The sequence below is a fragment of the Pantherophis guttatus genome, chromosome 1, assembly GCF_059756535.1.
Source record: "Pantherophis guttatus breed Tessera chromosome 1, ASM5975653v1, whole genome shotgun sequence".
NCBI classification, from domain to species: Eukaryota; Metazoa; Chordata; class Lepidosauria; order Squamata; family Colubridae; genus Pantherophis; species Pantherophis guttatus.
The window spans coordinates 274493878-274511074 of NC_142063.1; the positions used below are offsets into that span (position 1 = coordinate 274493878).

General features: G+C 35.6%; 1 long non-coding RNA gene across 1 annotated transcript; it reads right to left on the reverse strand.

Annotated features, from left to right (window-relative positions):
- Window positions 1-1549: 1549 nt before the first annotated feature.
- LOC117672035 (uncharacterized) lies at window positions 1550-15556 on the reverse strand. The gene is made up of 5 exons (XR_004593100.3): window positions 15467-15556; window positions 8654-8804; window positions 4969-7411; window positions 3418-3489; window positions 1550-2963 (listed from the first exon to the last, which is right to left on the reverse strand). It is a non-coding gene; the product is annotated as an uncharacterized LOC117672035 (long non-coding RNA).
- Between the last annotated feature and the right edge of the window lie 1641 nt (window positions 15557-17197).

Consider the following 17197-nt stretch of genomic DNA (forward strand, 5'->3'; position numbering starts at 1 on the left):
CAGTCACGGTTGATCTCCTCTAGGACTGACCGGTTTGATGGCCTTGCAGCCCAAGGGACTCACAGGAGTCTTCTCCAGCACCAGGAGTGGGGCTACTATTACCTAATAGAGAAGTAATTTTTTTAGTATTATTTCTCACAATCAAGAGAAGAAAAGAATTTCCCTAGACTACCTCTACAGTTGGCCAAACAGAGCCCATCCATATAGAATAGAACAACTCTAGATCCATGGATCCAAATCTGGTTCCTTTATATCCCATTCATGGAATGCTCCATCCAGGGCTTTCTTTCAGCCGGAGAACTGCTGCTGATTTTGAATGTAAATATGGTCACCATTTGAATGAAACTCTGTCTCCTGCCTGAGGCACCAAGGCACCGTCCTTATCCCTCCAGCCATACACTGAGGAGGGGGTGGGGAATAAGATTGCATAATTTCTCTTTTAGAAATAAGAATCCCTGAGGGAGAAAAAACTGGCTCTCTGGCTAACACAATTAGAAAAAAAATGGGTCTTTTTTTCCTGGCATGCACCACGATCTAGTTTGTCAGGTTGCTCTGCCAGACAGCTATGGGCTCTTTCTCAGAAACCAGAAAGAAGCCCAAATAAGGGGGAAACAGGACTGCATTTGCTGGAGATAATTAATGGGTTCCCCTATTTTTACCAGTTCAGAAAATGTGGGGCTTAGGAAACAACTGCCAACATAATATTCTCTGAAAAAAGCAGCATTCCTTCAAAAGAGCAATCTATCATTCCCTGCTTGAATATGACTAGACTTGCAAAACTATTGCCCTCTTTAACACAATATTTGTAGACAAAATACTGGTTGGGTCACCATGCTACACAACATCCTTCATTTTTACAACCAATCTATTTTGTCTCATCTGCCAGGAGCTGCCAACACTAAAAAAAAATGTTTTGAAATTTCCTTAGGCATAACTAGTTCACCTTCTGACTTGAACAAGCCTGGTCTAGCAACTTCTGCACCCACTGTTTGTGCCTTGAAAATATCTGACAAAGAAGTCCCACGCACATATACAACTGCTCCAACTTTGATGATTTACAGATGCAGAACTTGGCTGAAAGAAGACAAATAAAACTGATAAGCCTCTTGCAAAAGGAAATAGTATGATGAGGTGAAGAATTCAGCAGGTGTGGCACATATCTTTTGGTGACCTGACATGGCTGCAGTTATGAAGGGAGAAAAAGGAGGAGGAACAATTGCGAAAAATTATGGACAATAAATTATAAATTAACAATGTCTGTACCATATAAAGAAAACATGTACAAAATGTTCTATAGGTGGCATCTCCCACCAGCCAGATTGGCAAGAATGTTCCCCAACACTTCTACAACTTGCTGGAAATGTAAATTTTATAAAGGAACTTATTATTACATGTGGTGGACCTGTCCAAAAACAAAACAATACTGGCAAATGATTAGAACACAAGTAAAAGAAATCACACAACAAAGATTAGAAATGAGACCAGAAACCTTTCTTCTAGGTATAATAAATGGACAATATGAAAAGGAAATAAAATATTTAATCATCCATATAATAACAGCAGCACGAATAATTTTTGCACAAAATTGGAAGAGTAGTGACACACCGACAGAAGATAGAGTAATTAATAAGATTATGGAATGTGCAGAAATGGACAGACTTACAAAAGAATTACAAGATAAAGAGGAACATGATTATTATCTAGTATGGGAAAAGTGGTATACCTGGTTGAAAAATAGAAAAAGGAAAAAAGAATAGGGAGTAATTGGAGTTACAGAAACAGGAACATAAATCACTAACATAAATTAACTATGAATCATAAAGATAGATATATGAGTAAGATCAAACAAGGAAGAGTCAAAACACAAATAAGAACATATATTACTGTTGTTTATTTGACAATATATATTTGACAAAATGTATATTTGAAATCTTTGTTTACATGTTTTGCTCTGTATGTTTTGTTGTCACTAGTTCTGTTTTGTTTGTACTTTTAAACAAATAAAAATTTATTTAATAAAAAAAAAAAGGAGGAGGAACTCAACTCTGGCCTTGAAGGGCTCCTGTGCTGTCAAGAAGGCTGATGAACTGACCTGGCTACTAGTCAGGTCTTTTATGGTGAGATTTTGGAGAAGCAGTCCCATTGGTGTCAAACAAATCAATCGAACAAATTTAATAAATAATAATAATAATTGGTCCAGCCTGGTATGTAGATATTGGAAACTAGAGTCGTGGGAGATATCCAACTTCACCAGTTCCTGGAGAACATGTTGCTCATCTGACTCAAAATAAGAGAGGAGAGGGAAAAAGGAGAGAAAAGAAGGGAGAAGCTATAGAGAACAGTTGAAAAGAGAAGTTACATGAGTATGCAGAGGAAATGGTGCTCAGCGAGGGAGAAGAAAGATCTGGATAGCTTCCCTGAAAGAAAGAAAGTGAAGACCCAGATAAAGGAGACCTTTACCCAGGATATCTTCACCCAAACCCAAGAAGGGAAGGAGGGACCAAGCTGGCTCAGATGACATTTTCATAAAGGATCCTTATAGGACTTGTTAGTCATTTGTGAAGCTCTGGTCTCTAGATAAGGAAGGGACAGAAAACTCTGAAAGAGATTCTTCCTCCAACAGAGAAGCAGTAGGAGTTTCAGCAGATCCAGGAGAAAGTTAAATCCATACCTTTCTTTTCATTCTCTCTTGTTAAGTTAGAAAAGGAGAAGGAAGCAGGAGGAGAATAGCCACTGGGAGGAAGACGTAGAAGGAATTCTGACAGTAGGTGAACAACAGGATTGTGTTGTTGTGAATAGTAAAAAGCATTAAAAAAACCCACTGGCTTGTCACGTTTGCAAAGCACAATACACCTCCAGTTCAAAAACAGCCCCATCATATTGTGACAGCAAGAACGTCTCTTGTCTGTTGATGTCTCTTCTGCTACTGAATCTCACGTCAGCACTCTTCACTGTTACACTGTCTGGAAATGATATGAAATAAATTCTAATAAGCCAGTTTGGAAAAATCTGTAGGGTGTAATGAATCTCTCGAGATAGCTTTCCATAATTTTTGCTTCCTGAGGTTACCCATAGTCAGCCCTGCTTCAGCCCTGATGTTCTTCAACTTTTGTAACTTATAGATAGGTATTCACTTGGTCCCATCAGCTATGTTATCTCTTTGAACATATGCACAGATAAAAGTGGGCATGTAGTTTTACCACAACCATGTTTTTCCAGAGTTTTGGATTAATGTATTCACTGGGATAATGATATATGAGGAGATAGCTTCTAATCTTATCCAAACCAGTTATTTCATGCCTGCATTTAATATTTGGAATTATATAATTCCACTTGTATGTATTTTTTTAAAATTTTAATAAGGAGGTATCTAACCAGGCTACCTCCAAGCTAAAATTGCCATGAGCCATGACTTGCCTTTTTGTTTTGTTTTGCTTTGTTTTCTCAATCAGTCAAGGATGATCATGTTTCTACATTCTTGTTGCAGACCTAAATCAAAGCAAAGAAAGAACTGTAGGCCTTAATTCAGTGGATAGATTACACTCTATCTATTGAAAAATGCAACATAGTAATGTCTCTTGATTCTACCCCAAAGATTCATAAATTATTTTTTAACAGTGATCTATTAATCACACAATTTTAACACTTAGCAATAGCACTTGGTATATATCACCGATAGTGTTTATAGCCCTCTCTAAGTGGTTTACAGAGTCAGCATATTTCCCCCAACAATCTGGGACCTCATTTTACCAACTTTGAAAGGATGGAAGGATGGGTCAACCTTGAGCTGGTCAGCAGCAATCTCCTGGCAACGGGCAGAGTTAGCCTGCAGTACCGCATTCTTAACCACTGCAACTCTACAGCTCCTAAGCTGCAAAAATGGTAGGGTCTCTACAAAACATTTTTACTGGGCAAAAGTAGACATTTGCTTTTTGATTCTTGGGAGAGCTTCATATTTTAAGAAACTCTTAGCTATCTCAGTCTGACCCTCTTGGAAATATTAACAGTTTTTAAACACATACATTATTTTACTGGTTATGAGAGCAATTGCTGTTTGAAAACACAATATTTGAAGAGTCAGACACCAGTTGCTGGAAGCTGGTGGTGAGGAAGGTGGTGGTAATCATATCTTTTATGCCGTTTGATGATTCCCGGGGAGGTTATAATCATAATCGTAATTTTACTGATTTCCAATAAGGAGTCTGTTTCTAAAAGAATTAAATATATTCATTGGCCACAAGATTTCACGGTCATTCCACTGGTCAGTATTTGGTTATGGTCACCAAATACTGTCCTGTATATGGAATTTAGGAAACTATGAAAGGGAAATGATTGGTAGATAGAATCCCAGGATCACTAAGAAGTATTATAATTGTATCCACTATTTCTTCAACATATTCCTTAAAGATATCCTCCATGAATTAGTCTAATTGCTTTTTACTAAGTTTAGTATAGGTAAGTGTCTAATGCTGCTTCTTGGAGTAGTGCATTCCATAAACTAACTGTGATGTCTACCTTTTAATCTACTGCTAATCACTTTCAATGAATCACATCCAAATCTTCTTTTAGATTCAGTGGAACTAACTTAGATTAGCCCAAATTCTCATAATCTCAGTTAGCCTCTTTTAGATATGATAAAACCTACAGCCAATCCAGGATATAACTGTAAATTTTAATTTTTAAGAAAGCAGGGAGAGGAAGAAATGCTCTCTACTCTCTTTGTCATCTAAACCTAAAAGACTGTGAAAAGAAGCATATTTACTTTAATGTTTATGCCAGTAATAATCTTCCCAAAAGCAATGCCCTTTTTCCTCTTTTCCCTATTTCATTCATATAGCTTGCCTGAAGCAAATGCTTGCTAAAACATGATGTAAAAATCTTTTGGGGAAAAAAAAAATAGAAATGCTAATAGAAATACAAAAGTATACTTAATTAAGAGCCATGAGCAATGGATATGTTTTCACAAACCTTGTAATTAAGTAATAATCAGCAGAATCTTTTAAATATCTTGCCTTAACCACCCTGGCAATTTCCATATGAGTTGAGGATAGAAGCTGTCATTCACAATCCAAATTTGTAATGTGACAGGAGCAGTCATCCAGAAACAGGTGTATCTGCAGGAATAAAAAAAATCAAGAATTCAGGAGTAGCTACATGGAACACATTAAAAAATGGTGGGGTTTCAGTCAAGTGATTGAGGACGCCATCTTGACTTTTTGGACAACCCTACTGAAGAGGCCCATGCCAACAAATCTGTTAAGCACATATGATCAAGAAAACTGCCATAAAATAACAGCTTAATAATATGTATTTATGCTGTATAGGAAGAATTGCAACATGCCTAATGTAGTCCAGATTTCTGTTTCTGCAATATTTCTGCTTCAGTATTTTAAAATTCTCTTTTTTGGACAAAGTAAAAAAGTGGTTACACAGAATTGTTGCCTCTACATTGTGGTCTGCCAATGTTAACCTCCAATCAACTTATTCCAAAAACAAGATTCTACTTTTTCAAGCACTACTTTTCAAAAAAGCAGTTCTATCCTGTATTAACTCTGTTGTTTTTCAACTCTTCCTTTACACGTTGCATCTCACTCACTTTTTAAAAAATAATTGTTTAGCACAATGATAAGCAAGGGCAAGTTTATTTAAAAAAACTCAGAATTGTTCTAATGAGATTTCTTCTCAAATGATGACGATTCTGTATCCACATTAAATGTTACTTAAAAAAACAAAAAAGCACCGGTGGAAAACCCTGAATTGGAAAGGACATATAGTTGAAGATTCTGAATCCTTTAATTTTCTTTACATCTTTACATCTTTCTTTTCTTTGATACCCAGGCAAAAGAACCCTTCCAACTGAGAAAGGAATGGTTAGAGCTATTTTTTTCCACCATGGATAGAAACACAGCTGGGAAGGGTGAGATGAGAAAGAAAACTAGCTATAGGAAATGAAGGCGTGCCCAACCTTGACAACTTTAAGACTTGTGCACTTTGTGACTGGTTGAAGAATTTTGGAAATTGAAGTCCACAAGTCTTAAAGTTGCCAAAGTTGGCAATTTGTTTATAATCTCTTCTCCCATGTGGATCTTCCAATCAACTTCTGAATACATAGAGGATTCGTGAAAGAGAAACAAACACTATCTCTATCAGTTTCCTAATATAGGTCACTTTTTTACTAAGTTGCTTGTTTATTTATTTAGCAACTTTATATAGCTGCTCATTCCACCAAAAGTGACTCCAGGTGGCTTACAAGCAAAATAACAAAACCATATCTCAATGTAAGAGATATGTAAGACATACTGTAACAAAAAATAAATAAAAATATAGAAACATAAAGGAATAAAATGGGAAGATAGTTGGAGGACAACCTTCATGGCTCCTGCTAGGCACTCAAAGCAAAATAGACAACCATATAATAGGAGCAGAAAAGTTTTCTTTGGGGAATTGCCCTATCCACATCCTAAGCTACAGTGAAAGGATCACAAATACTTCTAGTATTATTCATGTTATTCCAAATGAAAGACTAAAAATAAAATGGACACCATAATTAATTATTACCACAGGCTAGCACCAGAATCTTCTTCACCCTTTTTGGTAGTTTTTTGCTGTCTCTTCCTCTATTTCCTCTTTGGCCCAACAAACACAACTTCATTTATCACACTTCTTTTATTATAAAGGTCTATATCCTTTCATTTTCATACATATTTTTTCTCTTTCTATATTTAACCATGTTTATCACCATAGATGTCAGTTGGCGGACTATTTAGAAAGTTGGCTGTCACATAACATATTATTTAATGTTTGAGGTAAACCAGGTCAGGAAACAGATACTATAAGAACAACTGAGACTCTGTTTGTTTGTTATTATAACTTATATAACTTATAAAACTGAAAGTGAAGATTCTTTTAACGGACTCTTGAAAGCCTGAGAGAGTTTTTCCCTCTATCCTTATAAAAAAGAGTGTTAAAATGGGACAATGTTCACTTCCTTCCTCGTCCCTTTCAATCTTTTTGACTAAATTGATGTTTTTTGTAATAACTACAATACCTACTTAAAGGCCATCTCTGTATTTCTCTTCATTTCCCTTTTTTCTTTTTCTTAATTAACTTAAAGGTGAATGGTTTAATTAGCTAACATGGTATTATTATATGTGTAATATTAGTTTTTATTAGTATATAAAAGAGGTATATGCATACAATAAATGTGCAAGATAAACAGTCCCAGCAGATAAAGCAAAATTTTCATTAATTCAAAATAACCTAGGAAATATTTTTTTAAAAATCACACAATGTCAGAGTGGAGAGGTAATCACTGAATCTTTGGGGGATAAAGTCTTCCAAAATATCAGCGCAGTTTCTGAGATTGTCTTAAGTGTTCCTCCAAGTGTCTGGGCTTCCATCTTGGACATGCCTGAGGTAAAAACAAATTAAAGATTAATTAACTAATGAATACTTTCATTTGGAGGTACAAACCTAAGACTCTTAATGTAACTTAACTTCTTAAGGAGGAAGTAGACCACTGCCTTCATAAGAGCCAAAAAAAACCCATCCCAGTTCTCAAGGAACATGTGCCATCATGTGGATCCAAACAAATGACTTCTCTCTGGTGCACTGATCTACCAGGAAGTGTGTGGATCTAAAATACAAGTGGCCCCACCAACAGCCCCAAGGACCCATTCAGGACTAACAGGTTAAAAGACATCCAAGATAACTAGAGAAGTTCATTTCTCAGTCAACTTTGTAGGACTTGCATAGCTAGAATCCAACTTAGATCAGATCTTTATCTGCCAGATGCTAAGCCTAAACCTCACAGTAGTCCAGCAAATGCTTCTCTGACCCCTCATTACCCTGGGAGAATTCAATTGCCTTGAACAAGGCTACCAGCCAGCAATCAGCAGATGCAAAAAGAGCAGAGAAATAATTATTTGACCTCCAGTCTCTTTCAATATATAGATTCTCTTGACATTACATATGCATGAAATTAATGTAATGCCCTATATTCCCTGTATTTCTATATTTACACATTTACTTCCTCAGGGCTATTGAAGATGGTCAGGATTTTAAAATCAATTGTCTGGCTAAAGAAGAAGAATATTCTGCAGAATTAGAAGACTAACCAGAGATGACAGACATCTTTACTTGTTGTACAAGTAAAAATGCAAACTAAGAAGAAAGTGCTACTCTACAATGCAAAATCTGACTGTAATCCAAGAACATGCATTATCTATTGCAATTTTTTCCCTAAACCATTTTGACTGCCAAAAATCCATTGAACATTTCTATTGGGAAGGAGGCATTACATTTCTTTGAACAATCTTCTTGGCAAAATTTTCAGTGTCAATTTTAGGCAAAGTACAAATGTAATCACAACAACCCCTGGACATTTCTTATATGAAAATAAAAATCCTCACAGATATTATGCTGGCTGGCATAGTTCTAAACACTTATATTTATTGGAAAAGTATTTAGAGGGTCATTGCTGCTGAAAAGATACAAGCAGATTTCTTTTTGAAGAAAATCAGAATAATGATGTAGATATAAAATCTATTACATGTTCATACTTCTATGACTTGAGCAATGACAGCAGCTGCTGATACCTCTTGAAGTCAATAACACAGCAGAATAAATCAAACAGCTCAACAACTGTTCTTACGATTAGAGTAGCATAGCTCCTGTTATGTATATGGAGATTCTCAGTCATCCAGGTCATGGTTGTCCCAAAGGTGCTTTTTCAAGAGACAACTGGACTTTCTGGTTTTTCTTTGAAGACGTTTTGCTTCTCATCCAAGAAGCTTCTTCAGCTCCTGTTATGTAGTTAAGCAGGAAAGTTTTGACTCTATCACAAATTATATTTGGGCCATTTTTGTCACTATAGTCATATTACAAATTCCATATTCAGAAAATCAGAAAACAGCTATTCATGGCTTGTTTTCATTTGCAAATTTCTTTCAGTTTCTTTCTTTCACAATAAAGGTTATGAGCCATGATCTTGTGATAACATTAAGGAACAAGGGTTCTGTCAGATCATCTACCCTCATATTTTTCTTTCTACCATGTTTCCCCAAAAATAAGCCCTCCCCGGATAATAAGCCCTCCCTGAAAATAAGCCCTCCCCTGAAAATAAGTCTTCCCCTGAAAATAAGCCTTAGTTAAACACATGCGCAGCCAGTCCCCGCCATTTCCTCTGGTTAAGGATAGGAAGACAGAGCTGGAAATCAGGTAGGACAGCGAGAGGATCCTGGTCTTGCTCCATGCGCTCCAAAATAATAAGACCTCCTTGAAAATAAGGCCAAACGCTTATTTCTGGGTTCAAAAAATATAAGACAGGGTCTTATTTTCGGGGAAACACGGTAGGAAATTTGGTCTTTGCTTCTTAACTAGTATGATGATATAGCAACCCAATGTGCCTGTCGTTTGTATCAAAATGTTACTATTGTCTAAGCATGGTTGGCTAAGACATCCAGAGTCACTTATGAAAAGCAATACTGTATTGTCCTTATGGGTCCATTGAGTCAACACCGACTTCTGGTGACTGTAAGAACAGGTCCATGGAGCTTTGGGGGTAACATTTTCAAAAGTGGTTAACGAGTAACTTTTTTCTAGGACTGAGAAGAAAACTAAGCAAAGTCACCTAGTTAGCTTGCATGCCTCAGACAAGACTAGAATTCATGGTCTCCCAGCTTAAAATCCAGTTCCTTTAACCACTACACCAAACTGGCTCTCTAATGCTATATGAAAATAATTAATTCTTGTGTTTGCCATATGTCCTCTGACTACCCTTTCCGGCAATGCCACTAGCACAAAGTATAGTGAGACCCGCCTGATTTAAAGGTGGCAGCCCAGAATATTCTTCATCCTTATGAAACCTGATTAAAATCTGTGGCCTGAGCTTTTTCTGAATGACTGCTTTAGCAGCATGAGGTGAAATTATAGTGAAAATGTGGGTACAACTGCCTGGTGTTATTGATTCCAGTCAACAAACCGGGCAGTGTAATCTGTCTGCTTTTGTTCCGTTCACTTGGGGGTGTGTTCTCATTAGCCCCCCATGGACAGTCAACCTGTCAGCAGGTCTGCACTCCAACTGCCCGACCTCTGGCTTCAGCTCATTCTTCCACAAATTAATTTCCCAAATTGACAAATTAAAGTGCACAGTATGTCCAAGGTCACCAAACCACACTGGGTTCTGGTAAATGTCAAGCAGCACTGGGCAGGAGAAGGAAAGGAAGAATGAAAGCAGAAGGCTGGAAGAAAAGTTTGTAGTCAATCGATTTGTCCCTTTGACATAAATGCGAAGGAAATGCATGAACCTCGCTATCAAGATATTTTAAAGTATGATTGCATAACACGTATCCTATCAAAATGACCAACTCCTGGTTTGCTTTTAGATGCTTTTTGCTTCATTATTTTATTATTAACTCACATGCTATGTTTTAATGCAGGTACGTCTTCCATAAACCACCTTTGTAAGCCATTTCGAATGCTTCGTAGAAAAGTGTCCTACAAACATAATGTTCTAAGCAGTAGTGGGTTGCCCCTGGTTCGCACCAGTTCTATAGAACTGAGTAGTAAAATCGGCGGGAGGCCCCGCCCACCAACCCCGACGTCACAAAAACGCTTCTGTGCATGCAGAAGAACGCGCGAGCACACATGCGTGGCCCTGCTGCGAACCGGTAGTAAAGATAAGTAGAACCCACCCCTGGTTCTAAGTATTCTTTCTTCCCAGTGAATCCAAGGAATTGTTATCTTGTAAATCAGAATGAATGAATGAATGAAAGGGGAAGCAGAGATTGTACTCTGTAACAAACTAGGATTCTTTAAAGGATGCAATCACAATCCTGAAGTTTGAAGCCCTTTTTATAAATCTATTTACAGGTAGTCCTTGACTTACGACCACAATTGAACCCAACATTTCTGTTGCTAAGAGAGACATTTGTTAATTGAGTTTTGCCACATTTTATTACCTTTCTTGCCACAGTTGTTAAGGGAGTCACTGCCGTTGTTAAGTTAGTAACACGATTGTAAAGAGAATTTCCTATTTTGTCAAAAGATTGCAAAAGGTGATCACATGACCCCAGGCCTTTTCCATTGTTATAAATATAACAGCCAGTTGCCAAGCATATGGATTTTGATCACATGACCATGGGGATGTTGCAATGCTCATAAGTGAAAAAAATGGTCACAAGTCAATTTTACCAGTATGAGAAAAAATATATAATATAGCCTAAGATTTTTTCCTGAATTGCATCTAGGGTTAGCTTTCTTGAAATGCAAATAAGAAAGCAACATAAGGAGAAGTTTACTTAGGTGCTTTTTGTAGTAAGTTGACGAATGCAACAAAATCAGCATTGTCCAAATCAGTTTAGCTGTATCTTTCATTGTATTCCTTGGAAGTAGCATTACTTTAATTCAAGAGGCAATCATAAATTAATTGATTGATTGATTGATCAATTGAAGTTGCTATGCTGGATTAACTGGGTAGTATATACCTTTTTATAATTAATTATATGGTAGAATCAGAATTATATTATATTTGTGCAATGTAACAAACAAGGTTATAATCTATAAACCATGCATTCCCTGATATGACAGCCTCAAAAATACTATGCTTCAGACAGCTATGGATCAGAGTAAAATAAAAATTAAAGACAGACAGAACCCAAGAATGTTTTGCAACAACACGGAGAGCTGTCCCACTTCAAATTTCAATCATCCCACATTTTTCTGTAATGGGGCTCAAAGTGTGATTTTTTAAAAATTATTTTAATGTGATATCAAGCATATCTGGAGGAAGCATACCAGAGAGATCTGATTGCTCATCTGACCTTAATCAATAGGGTTTCCATTGGCTGCATGGGCAATATAATTTACTATCATTATATAGTCTGGTCCATGGATGAGTGCTGCTAGAACAGGTGCCACATCCATGTTTGTTGTGATATTAAAGGAGTGGGCTTTTTAAAAGTTTCATATTTAAACTATCGTTTTAATGATATCGTTTGTGGTAAAGTGTGAAAGAAGATTTGCACTACTGTATATTGTACAATTCTGTAGTATCTGAAAGTTATCAGATTCTGATTTAGAATTACATAAAACAATAAATCATTTATTATACCTCCTTCCATACACACATACTTTGGCTGTTTCCTTTACAACCCTTCACACGCTTCTGAAAATATTACATAATCCTTAAAACATTCCATGAGTGTTTGCTTTGATTGCTTTCCATTCTCCTTTGCTTCCCTTTTTTTTTTTTTTGGTGGCCATTAACTCTACAGCATCTTGCTGTATCAAATATTTAATACTGCCCTGTATAAAATTTCTCCCGTCAAGATCACATTGAAAATGTCTTATTGTTCTTATTTAAATTACTAATTGATTCTCTTGGCCCAGGGTCTACTTGTAAGGCATTCCAGGGTCTTGGGAACATGAACAAGCACATGCTATGGCACCAGCTGTCTTTAAGCCTAAATCTAGCTTTGACCAGAAGGCTGGCATTAGATGGCTTCTCGTTTTACATGTTATCATTTGTACATCAACATTCCAAGCCTCTGAAGCTCCTGTTGGCAGATCTGAGGAATTAAAAACTAAATCTTACTTTAGCCTCATCTTTTCCACCCCTTTTTTTTCCTTTTTTTTTAATAAGATGGTGGCAAAGGCTAATCATTTAATGCAGATGCCTAAATCTTTTTACATGATAGAGCAATATCATGGATTTGTTTTGAAAGCTACAAATATGGATATATTGTTGTTTTATTTAAAATGTATTAAATTCTTTCAAGTTAAGGTCTTTAAGATGATAATATGACCTTGGTCAGCATGTTTATAGTAATTATCTACCAATAGAAGAGAATGTAGCCCAGAGTTGAACTCTGGAGGCCTTGGTGTTCTGAACTCTGGAGGCCTTGGTGTTCTCTAAGCTTGGTTGTTTGCTTGCACATTTTTCATTAGGTACGCAAGGTTCATAAGGACAGATAGTTTCAACTGGGAAATTGTGAACATCCTAGGCTAAGTAAAATCCAAAAACACTAGGGAATTCCTAGAAGCTTGGCACTCAGACAAATCAGCCATCAATACATACATTCAAACTACATCATAAAAAGGATAAGAAAAGAACAAAAAGACCAGCACACATTTTCTTTAGCAGCCCATAAACAGATAAGCAAGGATTAACAGAAGACAAACAGTCAAGAAGAAAACAATACTCTAAACAAGGGAAAACCAAAGAGAAACCACACTCCCATCAACACTTACAGGATAAGCTACTATATGTAAACAGGGAGCAAATCCTCACACTTACTAGCACTAATGAAGTTATCTAGTCAGATAATCAACATCAAGGACTCCCCAGGAGTTAATTAATGAAATGGAAATGCTAGTGAAGCTGAGAGAAGGGGAAGAGGAAGGAGAAGAAGATAATGGATTGAGTTGATGAATGGGATCCAAGAAATTCTAAGCAAGTCCTTGGATGAACTAGAAGTTATTACTAGAGATGTGTTGAGATGGAGAACTTTCAGCTCCTGTCCTTCAGGAGCTGAATCCAACTTGATGATATTCATGTTAATTGATAATTCATTCATTCATTCATTCATTCATTCATTCATTCATTTATATTTCATATTTCTTAACTGCCCATCTCCCTCAGAATCCATAAAATCCATGCCAACTGCAAACATTAATGTTTCCAGATCAAAAGTATCTACTCTCCCAATATACTGGAAAAAATAAAAAAATATTATTTTGAATAATAAAAAAAGTATTCATTTGATTTCCAAATAAGGAGATGGTGAAGTAGAATTTAATACATTTACACTGAAAGAGATGCTTCAATTCAGAAAAATAATATAAATCAGCAGAATTTTACCATGAATTTGTAGGAGATAATTTAATAAAACACCCCTGAAAGATATTTAAGACCTTCATTGAGCACTGAATCAGAGTTCTTAGATGATATTATTTTTGTAACAGATATCACTTCTTTTTTATGTTAAACCTTGTTTTAAAAAAATATGTTGGAGCCAAAAGCTCTTTTCAGCCATTTACCAGAAAACTATCTGGAGGGGTGACTGAGACAAATGCTCTAGTCCTACTCTCTCCATTCCAGAAATGACTGAAGAGGATTAAAGTATTACAAAAATGTATTTAAACAAGTGAACATTAGGCTTTAGGTCTATATAAGAACTCTACCAGCCACTGCTACCAAAATGCTATACATACATACATACATACATACATACATACATACATACATACTGTACATACTTTTATTAAGACTTTTAAAAATCAAGCTAAAAGCTAATCCAGATTAATATAAAGGGGGGAAAGAAAAAAATCAGATAAAAAGATAAAAGCTCAAGGGCAGGAAAAAGGGATAGAAAAATAGAAAAGAAACAAAAAAGCTACAAAAAAATGACTTCCTATTTATAAGTATAATTATAAATTTACCTCTTTCTCTAAAGTTACATGTCTCTGTTCTTTCTATAATCTATCAGTCTAATCATGAAAAATATAAATTCTATTTTTTTTTGTTTTACACAAAAAGTTCACAAGAGGTTTCTAGTCATCTATTTAAAAATATTTAAAAAGATAAATATTATCTTTTCTCTAATCAAATAAGTCTATTTGGCTATCTCAGAATATTCTATCATCTTCACCAACAATTCCTCCATTGGAGGTATTTCCAAATCTTTCCATTTTGAGCATACAGTAATTTCACTGAGTCATCATATATGAACACAAAATGCCATTAGTTGCTATCAACTGTTTTCCCATCAATCCCAAAAGACAGACCTCTGTCTTAATTGTATCTTAATCTGTAAAATCCTGTGAATCAGTGTCTGCATTTGAATCCAAAATGTTCTTGCTTTTTTACACGTCCATCAATCATGATAAAATGTCCCTTCTTGTTGTTCACGTTTCCATCATGAATTTGAAGAGCCTTTATACATTCTAAATAATTTCTCTGATGACAAATACCAGCAATACATCATTTTTAAAAATTATCTTTAAGATGATAACAGTATTAATCTTTTCAACTACATATTTTCTCATTGTTCCATCTGCATATTATGACCAGCATTTTAAGCCCATTTTATCATACATTTTTCACTTGTTCTTTTTCTGTTTCAAATTTCAATAAAGTGTATTTCAAACTCAGTCTTATAATGTTCATAAACTCTTTATTTTAAAACTTTCTAATATCTGTAAATAAGAGAACTATAGGCACCTATATCCCTTTGCTCCCAGATCTTTTCTTAATTTTATTTTATATTCACCTTAACAAAATTCTAGTATCTGATGATAAATTTAGCCATTTATGTTTAACTATTATTTCTCATTTATAATATGCTTCTTGTGCTGAAGCGACAAAGGTGTTTTCAGGTAGAACCTTGATTTCTATCTATTTCATATTTTCAAAATGTCACATCTAGCATTATGATTTTTAAAATCCATAATAACTTAGACTTACCACAAATATCCATGCAACCAAAATTACCACAAATATCCATGCAACCAAAATTTCAGGTCATGTCCTTCTAACTCCAGGAGCCTTCTATTTATCAGCACCCATTCTTTCATCCAAACTAAACTGGAAGTTGCAAAATAGTTTCAAATTAGTTAAACCCAATTCTTCTCTTTCCTTTGGATTTTGTAACACCTTGTATTTAATTTGTATTTTCCCCCTGCCACACAAATTCAGATATATACTTCTACCATCCCAGTTCCCTGTTCTTTTCTTGATTTTATTTTACATTCCCCTTATAAAATGCTTCTTGTGCTGGAGCATGCCTCAGTTGTTAAAACAGGTACGGTCTGAAACAAAAACATCATTCTAGACAAAAATTTCATTTTTATCACAAAATTTCTCCCCAACAATGACAGTTTTACTTTCTCCCATCTTAATGTGTCCTTTTTAACTCTGAAATAACATGCAGTTCATATTTGTTATAGCGATACCCAAATATTTTACCTCGTTTTCAATCTTACAACGTGTTTTATTCATTAATTATATTTGATCTTCTATTTTCATTTTTTTTTATTTGATTTATATGCCGTCCTTCTCCGGAGACTCAGGGCGGCTTACAGTGCGTTAAGCAATAGCCTTCATACTTTTGTATATTTATACAAAGTCAGCTTATTGCCCCCACAAACTGGGTCCTCAGTTTACCTACCTTAGAAAGGATGGAAGGCTGAGTCAACCTTGAGCCTGGCGAGATTCGATCTTACTTTAATTGCAGACAGCTGGTGTCACAGTGCTTCTGTCTGTTGAGCTATCCAGGCTCCTAACAAAAGGCTCCTTTTGTTATGATCTTCATGTTTATTAATACTGAAAGCTGTTCATATATCAAATTTGTTCATATATAAAATTTGTTTAATTTGCCTCTATTAATGTTGTTGTTAACATGTTTCAACTTCGTACAGATGTTCTTGAGCATTAGACAATAATTCTGCAACCCTAAGAAAAGATAACACTGCAAGGTTTAATATTAAAAGTTTTTAAGAAGATACCTGGCAAAGGAGACATTATCATAAAATAATGGTTCATTATGCTGAAGGTTTACAAATAACAAAGACTACACACAGTGCATAAAAGGCTAAAAATTAAACAGAGACATGTACACCTTTTCCCTAACAATGTTTTAGGCCTGAATTTCGAGAAAAGAACAATAGAACTGGTCTTAACCCTGGAAGTCTTGGGAAAATGTATTTTCCATGTTGAATCGGTTTTCTGACTGTTTTCTTATCAATAAGGCAGATGATGATATGTAGATTTTTTTAAAAAAAAATCTGTCTGTATCTTAGAAGACAATTGTGTAATTATTCCACATTGACAAAAGATTTCAAAGTGTTCACAGCAACCAATGAGAGTTTTCCGCATTATTACTCAATTTCCATGTATGATAAAGGATCAAGCAGCGTGTATTCATTTATTTACACAGAAATTGCTCGCTCTGATTTTGAAGTTCTAATTAAACAGAGTATGACCAGGAAAGCAATTCTAATCAGGGTGTGTGCAAGGAGAGAGCACATAAAAATGTAAAGATGGTAGATGCCACCATGCAACCAAAGCCCTGGAGCTTTGATCACGTGGTGAAAACCACAATCTTTACTTTTTTGTTGATATTCATCTCCTGGTGTGCAACTTTGCTCCAATGGGCTAAGAGACCATGCTACAGGTTGCCACCCACTAGTGGTAGGG